An 18,738-nucleotide genomic window follows, 5' to 3' on the forward strand; every position below is an offset into this window, starting at 1 on the left:
CTCATTCCCTGTTTCCTCAGGGTGATGACATACTGGAATAAGGCACGTACATAACAATTCTTCAGCTGCTACAAAATCAAATAAACAAAAGTGGGTAACATTTGCTATCGAAGCCAATCTTTTCCATAGGTTATATGTCATTTGGGCCCATAACGGAGGAGGCGCTCCCGAGTCAACCCCTACAGGAAATAGCAGGCACATAAGGCACACAATCAATACAGAATTAGCAGTGATTTGGGCGAGAATGGCCACAAACAGAGTCTCAGGAGTCTCTGGCTGTTGGTTTGCTGCCAGTCTTGTTGAGCCGCGGCGACCAATGCTTTCACTGCTCCCCATGTCACGGGCTGGCTTGGGACGCTACGTCTCCTCCGTCTCCGTCTCGCCATTGTTGACCCAGGAGGCACCGCGTTCTCCTCCAAGGTCAGCTGAAGGGGTAAATGATCAATTACCTGATAAACATAATGAGTGTCCACAATCAAATTAAAAGGACAATCAGCAAAAAATTGAAAGGCCAAAATAACAGCAGCTAGTTCCAAGGACTAGTAAAGCTCTCCAAGTGCTGTGCATGCAAATATTGTTGTACAATTGAATGATGCGATTTCAGCTTTTCTAGGGGGAGGGGCCACTGGTCAATCCATACGGGCTCTAAGGATTGCCATACCAATGGTAATGCGGAGGGCAAGGTGGGTGGGGAAGGGTTTTGGGCCATTATATATTAATATCGAGGGTGGTGTCTAGCTTTACAAGTTAGTCACAGCCCCAAATATTGAGGTGAACAGGGAGCACAAAAGGGCAGATTGTAGCAAGGGGCACGGCCTCCTGGTTTAGAGACCGTGACCCAAGACAAACTTTGGCGCCTGGGTTTGCTACCCCCGATCCCCCACAACTCTTTAGAAGGAACTGTTGGCCAACGGACTGGCCAGTCCTGATCACGAATCACCGTAACGTCAGCTCCAGTGTCCACCAGCCCTGTAAAAGGAAAATTATTTAAAAGAAGTGTTAACTGAGGTTTCGAGGGGCGGAGCGACATTGTTAGAGCAACAAATTGAGAGGACGTGTCGTGAGGCGGCGACTGAGACAGCGTCGATCCAAAGCTGCCTCCGCCCCGGGCTCGATCCTCTGCGGCTGGCACCTGATAGGGGACTAAAATCAATTGTGCAATTGACCGTCCACGCAGGAGCGACTGCGGAAGATGGGTCCACACCTGAACCTTACTAACGCCAGTGTAACTGGCGTCAATGACCCCTGGGATGACAAAAAAACCCTGTTTCCCAGCATGTGAGCAAGGGAGAACCAGACCCACAAATCCGGCAGGGAGAGGTCCCGTCACCTGTGTAGGTATGGTGCAATCCTCCCCAGGCAACTGAAAATCAGCGTCCTCCTGCATAATCAAATCAAGCCCTGCACTTCCGACAGTCGTTGCCCTCATGGAGTCTATGGATTTTAAGGCAGAGGAACAGTTGTCTGAGTGGGGAACACCCCCGTTTGGCCCTGGGTTCGAGGGGACCCGTTGTGTGGTTTCCCGACCCACTACGACACGGATTAGCCCAGTGATAGCCCTTCTGACACTTGGGGCACTTCTTTGAGGGGCGGGCGGGCGCCGTCGATGAGCGGCACTCCCTCTGAAAGTGACCCTCCTTACCACAGTGGTAACAACGCTTCCCCTCCTTCCCACTTTTCCGCAGGGCGGCAGCCAGAACTCCAGCTTTATGTGCTTGTGTGCCAATGTTTTGGCAAATCCACAGCATGACCGACAGCTCTAGAACGCCAGCGGCTTGTGCCGCCTGGAGAGCACGGCGGCAATCCTCGTTCGCATTTTCAACCGCCATTTTTAACAGAATCTCCTGAGCTGCCGCAGGGTTATCCACCTGTCAGAGGATAGCCTCCTGCAATCTGTTGGTAAAATCCATAAAGGACTCTGATGCACCCTGACGGATACTGGCAAAGCTTTTGGTAGGCTTGCCTGAATCCGGGACCTTCCGGAAAGCATGCTGGGCGCAGGCAGAAATAATGGAGAAGACAGCCTGCTGAAGTTGAGACTGCATCTGAACGGTAGCAAACGGGCCCTCCCCTGCTAACTGCTCATAAGTGACACCTTGCGCTATATATACCTGGGCTTGGCGTTCCGCCAGCTGCCGATACTCACTAAGCCAAATAACATACTGACTGGGTGTCAGCATCATGTGCAACAGCGCCTTCCAATCTTCAGGGACCAGGGTGTACTCAGTACCTAGCCCTTCAAGGAGACCACGTACATACGTGCTAGTGAGGCCGAACTCGCGAATCACTTTCTTTACCTCTCTGATCACCGAGTAAGGCAAACTGACCCAGTTTGCAAGCTGGTTGCCCTGGCCATTATCCTGCCAGGTCACTGGACAAACTGAGACCAGATCAGCTAATTCCTCTGCTGTAAGATCTGGGCGAGTCTTTGCTGCGTGAACCATTTGTTGCACCAGCGAAAGCCCCTGAGCAGACGCAGATGACCCCCCGGGGGCCCCCGGAGCATGGAGCCCCATGGGGGGACGTTGACCACTCACAGGCTCGAGAGGGGGAGACAAAGGAGGCGGCAGTAATTGAGGCACTGGGGGCGAAGCAGGAGTGGTCGGGGATGGCGGGATCGGCAGTCCCTCTATTGATGCGGGAGAGGGCCTTTCTGAGGCGACACGCTGTGTCGCATCGCCAGGAGGGGGGATGGCTGCAGGAGCGGACGGGAGTGATGAGAGCACCAGCCCCGCGAGGGAGGGCCTTTCCGAAGCGACACGCTGTATTGCGTCGCGGCAGAGGTGCCAGGCATATAAAGCCTGCACGGGCACCCGAGGATCTTTGTGCAATGTCTGGCCCAACCGCTCCCAGTCCGCTAGCTTAAGGGTTCCGGCTTCAGGGTACCATGGGCATTGGGCACTCACCTCCTGTAGCAGGAGAGTGAGTTCTCGAGTGGGGCAATCATGCTGACCCTTACGCAGCAAATACTGTAGCTCATTGCGGTGTTGCACTTGCAAAGCAGAGAGGGAACTTCCCATGCTTACCACGACGAAGAAGTACTCACCGGGATCCGCGAAGCGGATGAGTGACGCGTCTGAAACCCTTGCCGGGCGAGGTGAGTGCTGAGGGCCCCACGTTTGGGCGCCAGTTGTTGCGGTTCAAATACAAGACAGAACAAGGCTTTAAGCAAGCAAGCAAGCAAGCTGGTCTGCCGACGGGCTGGTCTGCCTGTCAGCTTTCCACCCTCTCTTTTATTTCTCTCCCTCCTCCTGCGCATTACATGCTCCAACAGATAAAAGGAATACACTGGCTTTGTTTAATATTCTTATTTACCAATATCTATCTACCGCATTCCTTGCTCTCGGGCCTTAAGCCCAGTCCTGGGAGGCTACCCACGGTTCATGTCATCTGGGCGAGATTCCAAGGTTCATGCCCTTGAGAGGAGCCGTGTGTGCACTGCTCCTACACAACACTCCGGGTGTGCCCTGAATGTTGCCAAGTGCATGAACCTTGCATGAATCCTACATAAGAGAATTTATTAGGGAAGTGAACTAGACTGAAGAATTCAAGATCTGAATGTATAGGAGGCTTGGAATTACGTTAAGTCAAAGTTGCAGAAACTATCCTAAGTCTGCATCCCAAGCAGGGGGGAAAAGGTGTAGGGAAGGGTTGCAGACCAACCTGGATGAGCAGGCATCTCAAATAGTGATTAAGAGAAAGGTGAAAGCCTACAAGGAATGGAAGATGGGATGAATCAGTAAGGAATGCTACTGCTTGGAGATCAGAAAGTGTAGGGACAAAGTGAGAACTGCCAAAAGCCATGCAGAATTGGACTTTGCAAAGGAGATGAAAACCAGTAGTAAAAGGTTCTATAGCCATATAAATAAAAAGAAAACAAACAAAAAAGAAGTGGAACCACTTAACACTGAGGATGGGGTGTAGATTAAAGATAGTCTAGACATGGCCTAACACCTAAAGAAATACTTTGCCTCAATTTTTAATAAGGGTAATGAGGCGCCTAGAGGTAGTGGCAGGATGGCTAATGGGAATGAGGATATGGAGGTAGAAATGACCACATCCGAGATGGAAGTCAAATTCAAACAACTCAGTGGGACTAATGGGGGACCTGGATAATCTCCATCCAAGAATAATAAAGGAATTGGCACATGAAACTGCAAGCCCAATAGCAAGGATTTTTAATGAATCTGTAAACTCAGAGGTCATACCCTATGACTCAAGAATTTTTAATATAGTACCTATTTTTAAGAAGGAGGTGGGGGAGTGATCCAGGAAACTACCAGGCCTGTTAGTCTGACCTCAATTGTATGCAAGGTCTTGGAAGAAAATTTGAAGAGAAAGTCATTAAGGACATAGAGGTAAATGGTAATTGGGATAAAATACAACATAGTTTTACAAAAGATCGATAGTGCTAGACCAACCTGATCTCCTTCTTTGAGAAGAGAACTGATATTTTAGACAAAGAAATGCAGTAGAACTAATCTACTTGAGATTTCAGTAAGGCATTTGATACAGTTCCACATGGGAAATTATTAGTCAAGTTGGAGAAGATGGGGATTGATATGAGAATTGAAAGATGGATAAGAAACTGGCTAAAGGGGAGACTACAGCGGGTCATACTGAAAGGTGAACAGTCAGGCTCGAGGGAGGTTACTAGTGGAACTCCTCAGGGATCAGTCTTGGGACCAACCTTACTTAACATTTTTGTTAATGGTCTTGGCACAAAAAGCGGGAGTTAATAAAATTTGCAGATGACACAAAGTTGGGAGATATTGCCAATACGGAGTAGGACCAGAATATCCTACAAGAAAATCAAGATACAAGGATGATCTTGAAAACTGTAGTAATAGAAATGGGATGAAATTTAACAGTGCAAGGTCATGCATTTAGGGACTAACAAGAATTTTTGCTATAAACTGGGGGCACATCAGTTGGAAGAGACAGTGAACAAGGAAGACCTGGTGTATTGGTTGATCACAGTATGACTATAAGCTGCCAATGTGGTGCAGCCGTGAAAAGGGCTAATGCAGTCCTAGGCTGCATCAGGTGAGGTATTTCCAGCAGAGATAGGGTAGTACCATTATTCAAGGCACTGGTGAGACCCCATGTTTAAAGAAAGATGAATTCAAACAGGAACAGGTACAGAGAAGGGCTCCTAGGATGATCAAAGGAATGTAAAGCCTACCTTATGAGAGGAGACTCAAAGCTTAGCTTGTTTGGCCTAACCAAAAGAAGTCTGAGGGGAGATATGATTGCTCTCTACAGATACATCAAAGGGATAAATACCAGGGATGGGAAGGAGTTATTTAAGCTAAGCGGCAATGTTGACACAGCCATCAATAAGTTTAGGCTTGAAATTACATGAAGGTTTCTAACCATCAGAGGAGTGAAGTTCTAGAACAGCCTTCCAAGGGGAGCAGTGGGTGCAAAAAACCTAACTGGCTTCAAGACTGAGCTTGATAAGTTAACGGAGGAGATAATATGATGAGACTGCCCACAATGGCACGTAACCAATCTGCGACTGCTAGCAGCAAATATCTTCAATGGCTGGTGATGGGACACTAGATGGGGAGGGCTCTGAGTTACTACAGAGAATTCTTTCCCAGCTGTCTCACTGGTTGGTCTTGCCCACATGTTTAGGGTCTAACTGATCACCATATTTGGGGTGAGGAAGGAAGATTGGCAGAGACCCTAGGGTTTTATCACCATCCTCTGCAACATGGCGGACATGCAGATTTAAACTAGTGCAAATGATGGATTCTCTGTAACTTGAAGCCTTTAACTCAACCAGAGGTTATGGATTTATTGCAGGAGTGGGTGGGGAGGTTCTGTGGCCTGCAATGTGCAGAAGGTCAGACTAGATGATCATGAGGTCCCTTCTGGCCTTAAAGTCTGTATTTTTATCATCTGACCTCCCCCCTGCATAGTATCAGAGTATTTCCCAGATATTTCAAAATAAAAATGAAAGAACCACATTCTGTTTCTTCATTTCCAGCCTGTAGGAATGAAGCTTGATCAGTTTTACCAAGTGTTTTTCTTGTGTGTGTGTGTGTGTGTGTGTGCGTGTGTTATTGAGAAAAGCTAAAATGAAAAATCCCAGAGTTTGTGGTCAGAGTGTAGGAACTGCTAGCACCCACTGACGTTTTCTAAGAATGATAACAATCCTTCCGTCTTCACTTCTGCTGTGATTACTAATAAGGGAGTCAGCTGTGGTGGTGGCTTTGTAATGTAGATATCTGAATAGCAAGGAAGAGAAACAACTATGGGATGGTAACAGTTATTGGCATCAGTGTCTGGGGAGGAATTGAAACAGAAACCAATGTGAAAGCTCCATATCTCATTAGTCGTCTTCTGAGCTATTCAGCTCCCTATACTCTTAGGTGTGTTGATGATAGCAATGGTATAAAAATGCAGAGGCTAAAATTTTCCAACCTAGGTGCCTATAGTTAGATTCCTAAAATCATATTTAGGCACCCAAATAAGTGACTTTTCAAAAAGCTGAAAGAATGAACTATTTGTAGGGTTTAATACTAATAGACCATGAGGGGCCTGGCCCACATTTTCATAAATCTATAATGGTCTAGTGCATAAGACATTCACAAGATGGGGGTTCCAATGCCTGGTTCTGCCACACACTTCCCGTGTGATCTTGGGCAAGTCGCTCAGACAATGTGGGGCAGGATCTGTCTCAATGCCCCATCTATAAAAAGGGGGAAAATAACACTTGTTTTTGCCGACCCTTTGTCAGCAATTTAGACTCTGAACTCTTTGGAGTTGGGATTGTCTCATCTCTTGCTATTGCTATATAGAACACCCAGCACAGTGAGATCACATCTGAGTTGAAAGCTCTGGACAGTACAGTAATACAAATAATAATAAAATGTAACAGTGTCCTGAAATTCAGCTATTGTATATGCCTCCTGAGGAAAATCAGTCATCTAGAAAAATGAGAGTAACTAATCACAACAAACTAATCACAACAAAACAATCAGCGTCCCAATGTTGCTTTCATTGTCCTAAAGTCAGAGATACACTATTCTCATTGTTCTTTAGTATAATGGAATTTAGTGAAGCTATTCATCCTTTGCACACAGTGAAAGTGGATGGTGTAAAACTGAGATAGCTGTAGGTTAATAGCTTAATAATTCACCAAGAAAAATGGATGTGCAAGTGACCCATGTATCAGGCTTTCAGTGGTGCTTATGGTAGTTCATCAATTCTTGACAAAGACAGGCATGGGCTTTTGGGACCACCTCTTTTAAAAATAAAATGGCATAGTAGCCAGTGGTCATGAGGGATTCGTGAAGAATGTTGTTCTCAAATGTAATTTGTATGCCAGTAAAGAAAAAGGACCCCCCCAAAACAGCAAGTAATGATCAAAAGCTAATATGTAAAAACTACATCCTTAAGGAACCAAACCAACCATTTCTGTAGCAGCCTGACTCTAGTTTATATTAGAGACATTTCAACACCTGCCGGCTGTATTAGGATCGAGAACAACAAGGAGCCAGGTGCCTAAGGCATTTGGAATCATAATTCTTAAAGTTGGCATCTACGCATGTACATGCCAATTGGATCCCATAGCTTTTGTGTCTATCTGCTCTTTGAGAACTGTGTTCAGTCAGTGGCACTCCACAATGAACATTTATTGTTTGACTGTTGCACTCCAACATAATAATAATTTTTAGCCGTGCAACAAATAATTTTTAGCCGTGCAACACAACTGATCTGAAAATGCTTATTCTGTCGCCATCTGGGCACCTATTCTACTAATAGGCCATGCTCCAATAACCTTCATTAATGAGAAATAAACTTAAATAGATAGGACTGGATTGTAAGTTGCTAATGCAGAGGTAGGGGAAGACACAAATGAAGGGCTAGTAACAAATGCAGTCTTGGACTTTCACTTGAACATGACAACTCCTGTCTGTTAATGCCAGCTCCACAAAAGGACCACACACTGGCCAATGCAGCTGTCTCTCTACAGAAGGGAGTGCAGGGTACACCTTCCCAAGGGATATCACAGAAAATGGGTTTCCCCCAGGTGCTGGGGGGTTATGGTGCTTCCCTGAAAGGCATGGCTCTGCAGTGCCCTCACCCTGGGACAATAACAGACTGCCAGTCTGTCTCATTTATTATGAGTAAGTCAGTCATGCCAAAATGTAGATTAATAGTTATTTCAGTGGTAAAAACATTTCACAATTGTATATATTTTCAACCTAAAGCTTCATACATAAAAAGCATATTCAAATGTTTAGGGACCAGTTGAGAAAAAATACATTTGCAACAGATTATCTCGCTCCTGTTTGTGTAATGAAAGTCACTGATGAATAACTACTAAAGCCATAGATCACTGTAATAGCCAATTAATCTATGATGGCCCATCAAGTCACAGTGCACTTGCAAAGCAAACTAAAAAATATAGCACTGTATGGTTTATCTTTTAATTGCACAGAAATGGGATGTACAAACTGCAACTTAATTTTATTTTGTCAATTTAAAAGGAGGCTTCGTATAAGGAAAATATAAAACAGATTTATGCATTCAGCAGGTCAACATAGATTGTCCAATTTTTTCTGTTTTATAAACAGAATAATTATACATGTATCTCATGGGTCACACATCAGTCTAAAAATGTAACTGATTTACTTTAAAGCACTGTTGTAAAAAGCTATCCATTCTTTTAATGGTTTAATTACAAATTATTTGTTTGATTTTGTTTAAAAGCAATCAAACTAGAAGGCTAAAGGGGTATCTTTTGCCATCTATTTTAAGCAGAAGTCCCCACTGAAAGCAGTGGGGAGGTCAGAATAAAAATGTATGGGACAACCAACTCCAAATCTTGGAATCAAGTACCAACCGCCAAAATTCTCTAGAAGGTTATTTCCTTTTTCCTGAAAATATAAACGCCTATAAGGCTTCGGGCACCCTGAGGGAATACAAAGTTGTTCAGTGATGGCTTCCTACTCCTAAATGTCCAACAACATCCCTCTACCAGATGCATATCTTTGCTCCTAATCATGTTGTTGCCAAGTCCCATTTCTGGTACTTTGTGTCTCAACTGAAGAAGATGAAGAAATCTTCTGGATAAATTGTGTACTGTGGACAGGTATTTGAAAAGTCCCCTTTGCAGGTGAAAAACTTTGGTATCTGGCTACGCTATGATTCTTGTAGTGGAATCCACAACATGTACAGGGAATACAGGAACTTGACAAGTGCTGGTGCTCGCCATCATGCCCATGCTCACTCTATTCAGGTCATGAAGGTTGAGGACATTGCTGTTAGCAAGTGCCGTAGACCGACAGTCAAGCAATTCCATGATTCAAAAATCAAGTTCCCTCTGCCACACAGAGTTCTGTGTCATCAGCACAAACCACGTTTCACCACCAAGAGACCAAATACATTCTTCTAAATGCAAGAACATTCTGTTTTCTCTGTGTTACAATAAAATTCTTATTGGAAAACAAACAAACAAGAATATATATTCATTAGAATACCTTTGTCCAATATAAAATGACATAATAGCGTTATAAAAAACATTCAGCTAATATATGCTACTGGTTTTAAGAAGCGATCTCTGTATTCTGATTGATTAATTTCTTAAATCAGTAGAAAAAAGTTAATAGAATCAATGAATATTAAAGATTTATTTGTATTAATACAATGACGAATATAGAGGTCATTACTTAGGCAAATTTCCATTAAAGTCAGGAGTATTTTTTTTCCCAAATAAGGTACTGAATAAAAATTGAATGTGCACAGAGAAAAATGTCACTATCAAAGCTAATAGGTAAAAGGGTATGGGTAAGTTCTTTTGAGAGAGAACTTTGAGTGAATCTTTTCAACAAGGTATATTTTAGACATGCTGAGATGTTTTCACAAAGATCTTTTTGCATGCTGGTGAATTTAAGCAGGGAAATTTTATAGGTGAATTGACGTGCTTTTTTTTTTTTTTTTTTTTTTGGTATGGATGTGCTGAAGGTCCCCATTCTCCCTTTGTACCACACTCCCTCTCCTCTTCCAAAACCAAATCAAACCTAACCTATGGTCTCTGGTTCACATTCCTCTTGCACTCTAGGCATGCTATTCAGCTGCTCAAAGACAGTTATGGAACTTAGATGCTTGGTGCAATCAGGCTATATAATCCTTCCAAGATTAGAATCAGTCTGTGATGAGCTTTCAAGCACTACATTGACTATAGCAAATGGAAGAAAATGTGGTCTGGGACTTTATGCATAATTTTTGGACTGAGAGTTTTGAGTCAACTGATGGAAAAGATACAGTTCAGCTCATGAAGTTTTGGTACATAAGTACTTATGTCCTGAAGTGTTTGCATCCAGTATTAGACATAAGTCTTTATGCAACGAAAATAATTCAACATTATTGTTTTGTACAATAGCACTTTATATAATAAAAAGACTTCAGCACATAAAAATGTATACATAGACTAGCTAAGAAGTCTGAAGATTTATGAACAGCATGGTGTCCATTTCTCCTTTCTTCTCTGTTGCCCTTGCTTTTTCCTGGTGAAATCAGGTCTGGGTGCTGATTTCATAACTTACAGGACGTAGTATAGTTGATGAGCTTCCAAATTCCAGTAAAGCATAGTTTAGAAGCAGAATCTGAGACTGGGATAGCTGAAAGACAATGCCAACAAGCAATTGCAGGTTTATTTTTGATCTGGAGAGAGATGCAGGAGCTGTGAGTGAGAGACCTGGTCAAATTTCAAAATGTAACTTTCTCTGGAGAGCAATTTCAGGTTTTCAGGAGTCTTGTAGCGAGGAGGCGCGGCCTCCCACCCCGTCAGAAGAGGAGAGACACGCGCACATCCCTACAAGTCTGTATAGACTTGAAGTCTTAAAGCAGCCAACATATATGTTTTAAGTACATCTTACATTTCTTTAAAAAAGCAACAATCAAACAAACAAAAAAGAAATATTTTAGATGAAGAAATTTGTTAAAGGTAAGATTGTATTTATTTATATTTCTTAACGTCAAACGTTGTTAGTTAAAACACCCCAAAAAATCTAGCAACTAAATTTTATGATAAATTAAGGTAATCTACACAAAGAACTGAATAGTGTTATAGGGCTGTAATGATAGCTGAAAGGTGCTAACTCCTCTTCATCTCAATGGGTTGTTAACTCCAAGACACACTGCTCTGGGCAGAGCAGAGGACTGTGCGTGTGGCAAGAGGACAATGGCCAGCAAGCCTGGCTCACTCACCCAAGCAGACCTATCTTCTGGAGGGGGGAGATGCTTCTCCTGTTATCCTGTTCCTGGGGGGAAAAATGGGCTTGTCACCACTCTAACAAAGAGGGATATGTCTATACTGAATTGTGAGTGCAATCTTGAATGCCATTTTGTTTCAGGGGCTCCATGCTGTATTGTAGCCTGTCACAGCCCGAGTCAATCTCTTCCGTTCTGACTGTAATTAAGAAGTTCCTTTTCTAAGCCTGTGTTCCTTCCACCCATGGAGAGGTGGTACTCTGAGGGAGAAAGTATAAGCAAATGGAGCCTCAGGGGCACTGAGGCACAGGTTTCAGAGTTCACGGCAGCTGAGCTATAGAACCTCATGTTCCAAGGGAAAGGCAGTAGATGTGGGAGTTTGCCTTAAAGATCCAGAGCTAGGAACAGTGATCCTGTTCCATCCTGACTTACAAATCTTAGAACCACATGGGATCCAGTGGTTGGGTCCACTCAAAACAGACTAGTGTCCTTGTAGAAGGGAACTGGGACAAGCTGTGACAACCAATACTCCAAGTGGAGTGTGTGGCCACAGTATAGCGGTGGAGCTATGGAAGTGAAACTACAGGAGCCTTGAATCATGCCTAAAACCTGGATTGCCTAAACTCTAGGGTGACTCTAGGTCCACAGTCTCTGTTCCACCAGTGGGCCTAGAGTCACCCGAGGCAGTTCCAAAAGTGGCTTTGGGCAAGATGAGATGTGGACATTAATCTCTCTGAGGTAGTTTTCACTTGTCAATGGCTCCTTGTGAACACCTAAATAAATGTAAAGCAGCTTTGTTCTAGTAGACCTCCAGAAGAGGATGGATACCAGTACCCCAATGACCTCCCCTGAGATTGAGCTGGAGTTAATGAAACAGGTGGTTCAGAGTATTTTACAATTTTCTGGTAATAGCTGCCCCCCCTAGTTGCCATGGAGTATGACTTAGAACAGCTGTACCCATAATTGTGAATCTAGTACAGATTGTGTAATATTTTATTAATCCATCAGCCTCTGAAGATATCGGAAGAAAAGCTTCCACATGTGAATGTGAGTAACTATTAAAAGAAATAGAAAAGAAATATTTCAAGTTCAAATACTATGAGCAGCTGCAGCCCTAAGTAGAGTAAAACAACAATACAATAAATCCCTTATCAAAGATGTGCAGATCCCAAAAGGCTGCTCTTCTAGAACAGGCCATTCCAACCAACATGTTACCCAAATGGAAACACTGATCTCGAAAACCTCAGATGGTTCTATGTGAAAGGAGAAAATAAAATTTCTGTAATAATGTGGTATAAATAGGGTCAAAATTCAAGTTAGAGTATATTCTGCCCCATTGGAAATATGTATGATATGGAATGGTGCTGTTGTAATACTGTAAATACAGAGAAATGTAAGGCATGGTCACCTAAATACAATAGTAAAATAAAAATAGCTGCAAATCAATAACACAGAAGATGGCAAATGAGGCAAGTACAGAACACCCAGTTACAGTGGGAGCTTAGTCCAGAGTCCTGGAACAGGATCTGCACTGAAGGCAATGGGGCTCCATACACAGTCCCCCCATGCAGATGCAGTAGTAGCATCAGGAAATGAAAGAGTATACATTGAATTACTATCTGGGTATAAATCCTATAGATAAAGAATGTCATTAATTGGGAGAACTCTTTCCCCCCGAAAGAAACTTCACCAATAGAAAGGCTCAGTGCAGCGAAGACTTGTTTGCATCTCTGCAATGCTGTCATATTTCATGAGGCACTTTACTGTTTGGCTGAATGTAACATAATGCATTATCTCTGCGCTATGAAAGGATTCGTAGTGTTGCCTTAGATTATAAAATCTCAAAAGAAAATTATATTGCATTTGGCTTGTTGCACTGTGCTTTATAATTTTTAAAAAATCATAAGTGATTAAAAATAATCAAATAGAAGTCAGAGATCTAGGGTGAGATCCTCACCCCTGCTTCAGTCCCTTTATGGTGTGTAAAATTGCTGAAGTAACGTGAAGGGACTCTAAAAGCTCTATATCCAGCATTCCCCTGGTGCAGACACAGTGGAAGGTAGCCACAAGGCTACCTCCTGAGAATCCCCTTGCAAGCCCAGGCATAGGGGGGTGGGGCTGGGGGTGAGAGAGGCATGTCAGGGTGGGGTCACAGCATTCAGTATTGTGGAGATTCTGGACAGTCCTGAAGCCCACAGAGCAGCCTGGGGAGGCTGCCGTAACTTAGACAGTCTTGGGAGGAAATCTAAGTTACACTGGGGTTTCTCTAATGTTTGGAACAGCTGAGGATCAGAAAGGCACAAAGGTGGCGTAAAACTACCATTAATCCCTGCTTCACTGGGGCTGTGAATTCTGTGCTGCTATGCGTCGTAGTGGTGCAGTACAGAATCTCCTCCACAGGGTTCATATCCTGGTAGCAGACTTCTGCGAGGCACAGTTCACCAGCTTCAACCACAGTATTTTAAATGGCAATATGAGTCAAGCATTAGAATCAGTCTTAAAAAGGAACAGGAAGAGAGAAAATTATGTAATGCTTTGCAATCTTCAGCTGAAAGCTTGCCCCAGTAATGAAGTGAAAACCTTCTGCTGAGGCCGAATAGGGACAGTGTAATCCAACTCCCATTGAAATTCAAGTCTTTCCATTGACTTTAATGAGAGCTGGATCAGGCCCTAATGGCACTGAAGCACTTAGTACTGGACTGATGGAAGGGGGGATATAAAAATGTGTACCTCATTTAATGTGTTCCTATGAGCCACTTTTGATGCAAGTTGTTGATTAAAGAGGAAGGGAGGATGGAAGGGGAAAATAGTAGCTTAAAAGTGATTTTTCCCCTCCCAGCCCATTGTGGGACAGTTTCTTTTCATTGTTTGAAATGATCAGCAGAGGGCAAATGTCAAATCCAGATGCCTGGGGTACATACAAAATATATTTATCTAGCCAAAAAAATTAGCTTTAGATTAATCGGTGTTGCCTTAAACCTTTTTGGCTTCTCCTTTGGTGCCCCAGGGACAGGGCCGGCTCTAGGATTTTTGCTGCCCCAAGCAAAAAAAATTTTGGCCCCCCCCCTCCAGCCCCAACTCCGCTCCTTCCCCAAATCCCCAGCCCCGCCTCCTCCCCCGGGCCTGCCGCATTCTCCCCCATTGCTTCCTGTGGCTTCCCCCCACAACCCTCTGCCCTCGCTCACCTCCGCTCCGCCTGCTCCCCTGAACATGCCGCCGCTCCGCTTCTCCCCCCTCCCTCTCAGGCGAAGGAGAGGCAGCGCATTCAGGGGAGCAGGCGGAGCGGAGGTGAGCAAGAGTGGGGGGGGGTAGAGGAACCGCTCCCCGCCCCAGGTCACCTACGCTCCACCACTGCCGCCTCCCCTGAGTGCGCCGTCGCTCGGCTTCTCCTCCCTCCCAGGCTTGCTGCACAAAACAGCTGTTTCATGCGCGGCAAGCCTGGGAGGGAGCAGGGAGAAGCGGAGCAGCGGCAGTGCGCTCCGGGGAGCAGGCGGAGGCGAGCTGGGGCGGCAGGGAAACATTTCTAGGGGCGACATGGCCGGCGCCGGAATGCCGCCCCTAGAAATGTGCTGCCCCAAGCACCTACTTGTTTTGCTGGGGCCTAGAGCCGGATCTACTCAGGGAAGCACCACAGAATGCAGGATCTTAGCACAGGGGCTTGAGGCAGTGGCAGGTTGGGGCAGCTGTGATGTTCTTATGAAAATAAACTGAGTTTTAGGAATTATAATTAGTAGGTGGCCTCCGAAGAAACATTAAATTTGATTTCCATGAGCAAAGCCTCATCTTCTTCCCCAAGAGTACCCCTGGTTACATGCACTGTTACATTCTTGCAAAATCAATCTTATTTTGAAATCCACTTGATAGAGATGAGCTCTCTTTTCAGAGTGTGAACATCAGTATGTGGTGTTTTCCTGCTGAACAAAAGGAAAAGCTTTGGTCCAGTAAAAGCAAAGCTCAGCAAGATAGGATTATGCTGTACTTTTCCGTACCTGTTGAGCATGTGAAGGAAGCTTAGGGAGCAAACGTTCATTTTCTTTCTTTCTTTGGGTAAAGCTGCCTCTTTCTGGCATCAAAGGAAGTGAAAACTTGGTTGACATGCAGACTAGTCAGTGCTCCTATCAGAAAACCTGGACAATGAGTAATGTTTGTGCTTTGGCTTGTTCAAGGTCCCTTTGCGATGTCTGATTTCTCATTGAAGGGGAACGGTGAGCTTGAATAATGTGGCCTGGATGCTTGAATGATGTGGCCTTAACATCACCTTTGCAGTCCACAACCTGATCCTTTTCCACCGAGTGCCGGTCTGGTCCTAGGTGCAAGTTATATAGCAGCATGAGGGCTGCTTATGTTGTGCTGGCTGCCTATGGCTCCAAGGACCTGTTACAACAGCCTGGGATTACTGAGGTATATGGAGGCCCCAATCATGCCCAGTGCACTGCCTGCAAGGAAGGGGAGGATGTTGTAAGGGCCACGATGGTGCTTCAAACCCAACTGAAGACCCACCCAAATGTGGGAAATCCAACAGTGGGTTGAATTAGGAAGCTGTAGAGCAGCCTTGCACCAGGAAAGGGGCACCAAGATGCACAATTGAGGATCTGGGCCCACAACAGTTTTTCAGTGAACTATCAAAATAACCCATCTTTGTACCTGATACTTTAGTTAGGGTGAGGTGTTTATTGATAACTAGTTCATGTTTATGGCTTGAGGAAAACACAGTTTATATTTGCTATATATTGTTATTTCTATGGATCAACATTTCCAAACCTGGGAAACTGAAGTTAAGATGCTAAATCCATTTTTATGAACCTAAGTGGCTTTATTTGAAGAGTGGGAATTGTGGGTGCTCAGTGTGTTGTATTTATACACACTTAGATAACCGGCACACTGTCCCTTTTGAGACACAGTCAGGGACTTCGTTACATGGTTTCTCTCTCTTTCTGTGAGTGTGCTGCTGAGAGCAGTGTGTGTAGTGGAAAAGCCTGCTTAATATAAAGCCTTTTAAATTTACCCTGTCCTGTGTAGATCTCCATTTCTATGTACAGTCTAAATGAAGGCACTTAGCATCTCTGATAATCAGGCCACTTTATTTGGGTGCCCAAGGGCAGGTGTATACTGAAAATGCTGCAGTGCTTTAAAGAAGACGCTCTAAGCCAGTGGTGGGCCACCTGTGGCCGCGGGCTGCAGGTGACCCATCAGGGTAATCCGCTGGCGGGCCGCAAGACAGCTTGTTCACAAACACATGTTTATAAACACTGGAAAAACACCAGTTTTTGGACATCTACATATAACTCAAAAATTGCTATAAAATAAACTCATAAAAATTAAATTAACCCCTGAAAAAGAGAAGCCCTACCTATAAGCAGTGGCATTTCCTCCATCATTATTAGTTTCTTCTCATACAGAGACTAATGATTAACTATGTTCACGAAGGAAATATGAGAAGGATGAAGGAAAGATGCCCTCTCAACTGTCTTGAGAGTATGTATTAGTCAGTATGACACATACCAAAGAAATCTTGCATTATAAAGACAAGATCTTAGCCTCTCAAAAATATCTAATACAAACTATTGAAACTGTACAAAAGTTAAACCTATATACTGAAAAGTGTACTGGCTCAGAAACCTGTGCTTCCTGCCATGTACCATAATTGTATAAAGAAGACATCTGCCAGTGGGCAGGCTGAAGTTGTAGCTTTTCCTGGCTGCTGAGACATTGTGCAAATACCATCTGGGAAGCATGAAATTGCAAGCCTTCACAAAGTTATTACTATAGTAACTATATTAGAACCTAGTATCAATAATATTTCTGCCTTTTAGTACTAGCTATATGGAACATGGTCTTGTTGTGCAAATAAATCTAGTTATATTTGGAAGAAGCTAGAAAATACTTAGGAGGATTTACACAGTTATCTCAACATGGTCTATGCTGAGCTGATTATTTTGAGATATTGGTGCAAGATAGTGATCCAGAGTACATTTAAAGAATATGAGTTTAGGCCAGTCTGGATATATTTGACATCTGGGAAACAAAAAAGAAAACAAACAAACAAAACCCTACACTATCCGTTCTTCTTTAAATTAATGATTTGCTGTCCCATTTCACTACACTGGGCTGTTTCCTGAGACTCTTGTGACTTTAGCATTTCTAAAGGAAATCTTCTCTTTATCAGAACTATTGATTATATACCACTGAACAAAATAATTATTTTAGATGGACCAGTTGACCAATATTCACAATCAAGAATGTCTATCCATTACTCTATATGTGAAGTAATATGATTGAATGTTGAATGATATATAATAACTTCTGCCTAAAGTCCAAGTTTACTGAAATAAGAAAATATATGAAAGGAAAATGATTACAAATCAATATCCATTTGAATGAGTAACATTCTCATATTTGAAGCACTCCTTTTTCTTTTATTGCAAGTTACAATACAGCAAGGCAATTCAGCCCTGAGAGTGGGAGTCACTATTCCTTTCAGTTGTAGACAAGATAAGCACTTGTAAAAACTCAGACTGCCTTTTAAAATGTCTGTTGTTAAAGTTTTCAAGCCTCGTCTGGGCTTTTCCTACTGTATTAGAAAAAACAATTCTAAAATCACTTTCCTCTAACCTTTATTGAACATCTTAAGCTGCTGCCCTTTTAACTTACAATGTAACCTGAATAACTGATCATTTTACATCATAAAGCTAGAGTATGTATGCTCTAGTATACTTTACTGGCTCCTTGAAGTTGATCTGAGGCTGGGAACCCCAGCTTACACTGGGTTTTTGCAGTCCGGCAGCTTTTACCTTGTGGGGTAATCCTAACAGCTATGGTCTCCTTGGCGCTGCACAAGAAGTTTTTTTTTCTTGGCAATGGAGATAAATGGAAAATAAAGCTCTTTAGGGATATGAAACCTAGACACCAAACTCTCTCATTAGTTGATTGCCAGTCAGAGGTTTAGTCTTTGATAACTTATCAACCAGATCCACTCTTCAATCCAGAGTAGCTGCAGTCCCCCATCCCCCCATGGTGTTTACCAATCCTAACAGATTAGCAGTTTATCAGACTGAATGGCCAGACATATTTTTTTCTGAGCTTTACCAAATAAATGCTGAAGAGAAGAAGCTGCCATGGCTGGTGATAATTGGAAATCCGTCTAAATATAAACATGCTGGAGGAATTTGAAATGAAGATGGTGAAAAAAGGTGAATCCTGAAGATAAATGCATTAAGCCACAGTCCATATTTATAGCATTTCTGGCCATTCCATAACACAAGTGTTAGCATCAAGTCCTGAAGCCTTCACACCACAATAATATAAGATCAAAATATCCTTCAGAACACTGTCCTTAGCTAGCCAGAAATATTGCAAATAGGTAAAAACATTACTTGGGTTTTCATGTTGTGGAGTATCCATGATTCTACAAAATACCAAACAGAAACCTTCCTATGTATTCAAACTCTTAGTGATTTGGAAATAGCTTGTTGAAGTATTGTTTTAAACAGACATGCATAAATATTATTT

At 43.3% G+C, this 18,738-nt stretch overlaps 1 long non-coding RNA gene and 1 pseudogene across 2 annotated transcripts in view; both read left to right on the forward strand.

Annotated features, from left to right (window-relative positions):
* LOC125640199 (uncharacterized) overlaps positions 1-18,738 on the forward strand; it is a 590,047-nt gene that overhangs the window by 529,229 nt on the left and 42,080 nt on the right. The window lies entirely within an intron of this gene.
* LOC125640375 (large ribosomal subunit protein eL20 pseudogene) lies at positions 4,018-9,483 on the forward strand (annotated as a pseudogene).

The sequence above is a fragment of the Caretta caretta genome, chromosome 7 (genome assembly GCF_965140235.1).
Source record: "Caretta caretta isolate rCarCar2 chromosome 7, rCarCar1.hap1, whole genome shotgun sequence".
Lineage (NCBI taxonomy): Eukaryota > Metazoa > Chordata > Testudines > Cheloniidae > Caretta > Caretta caretta.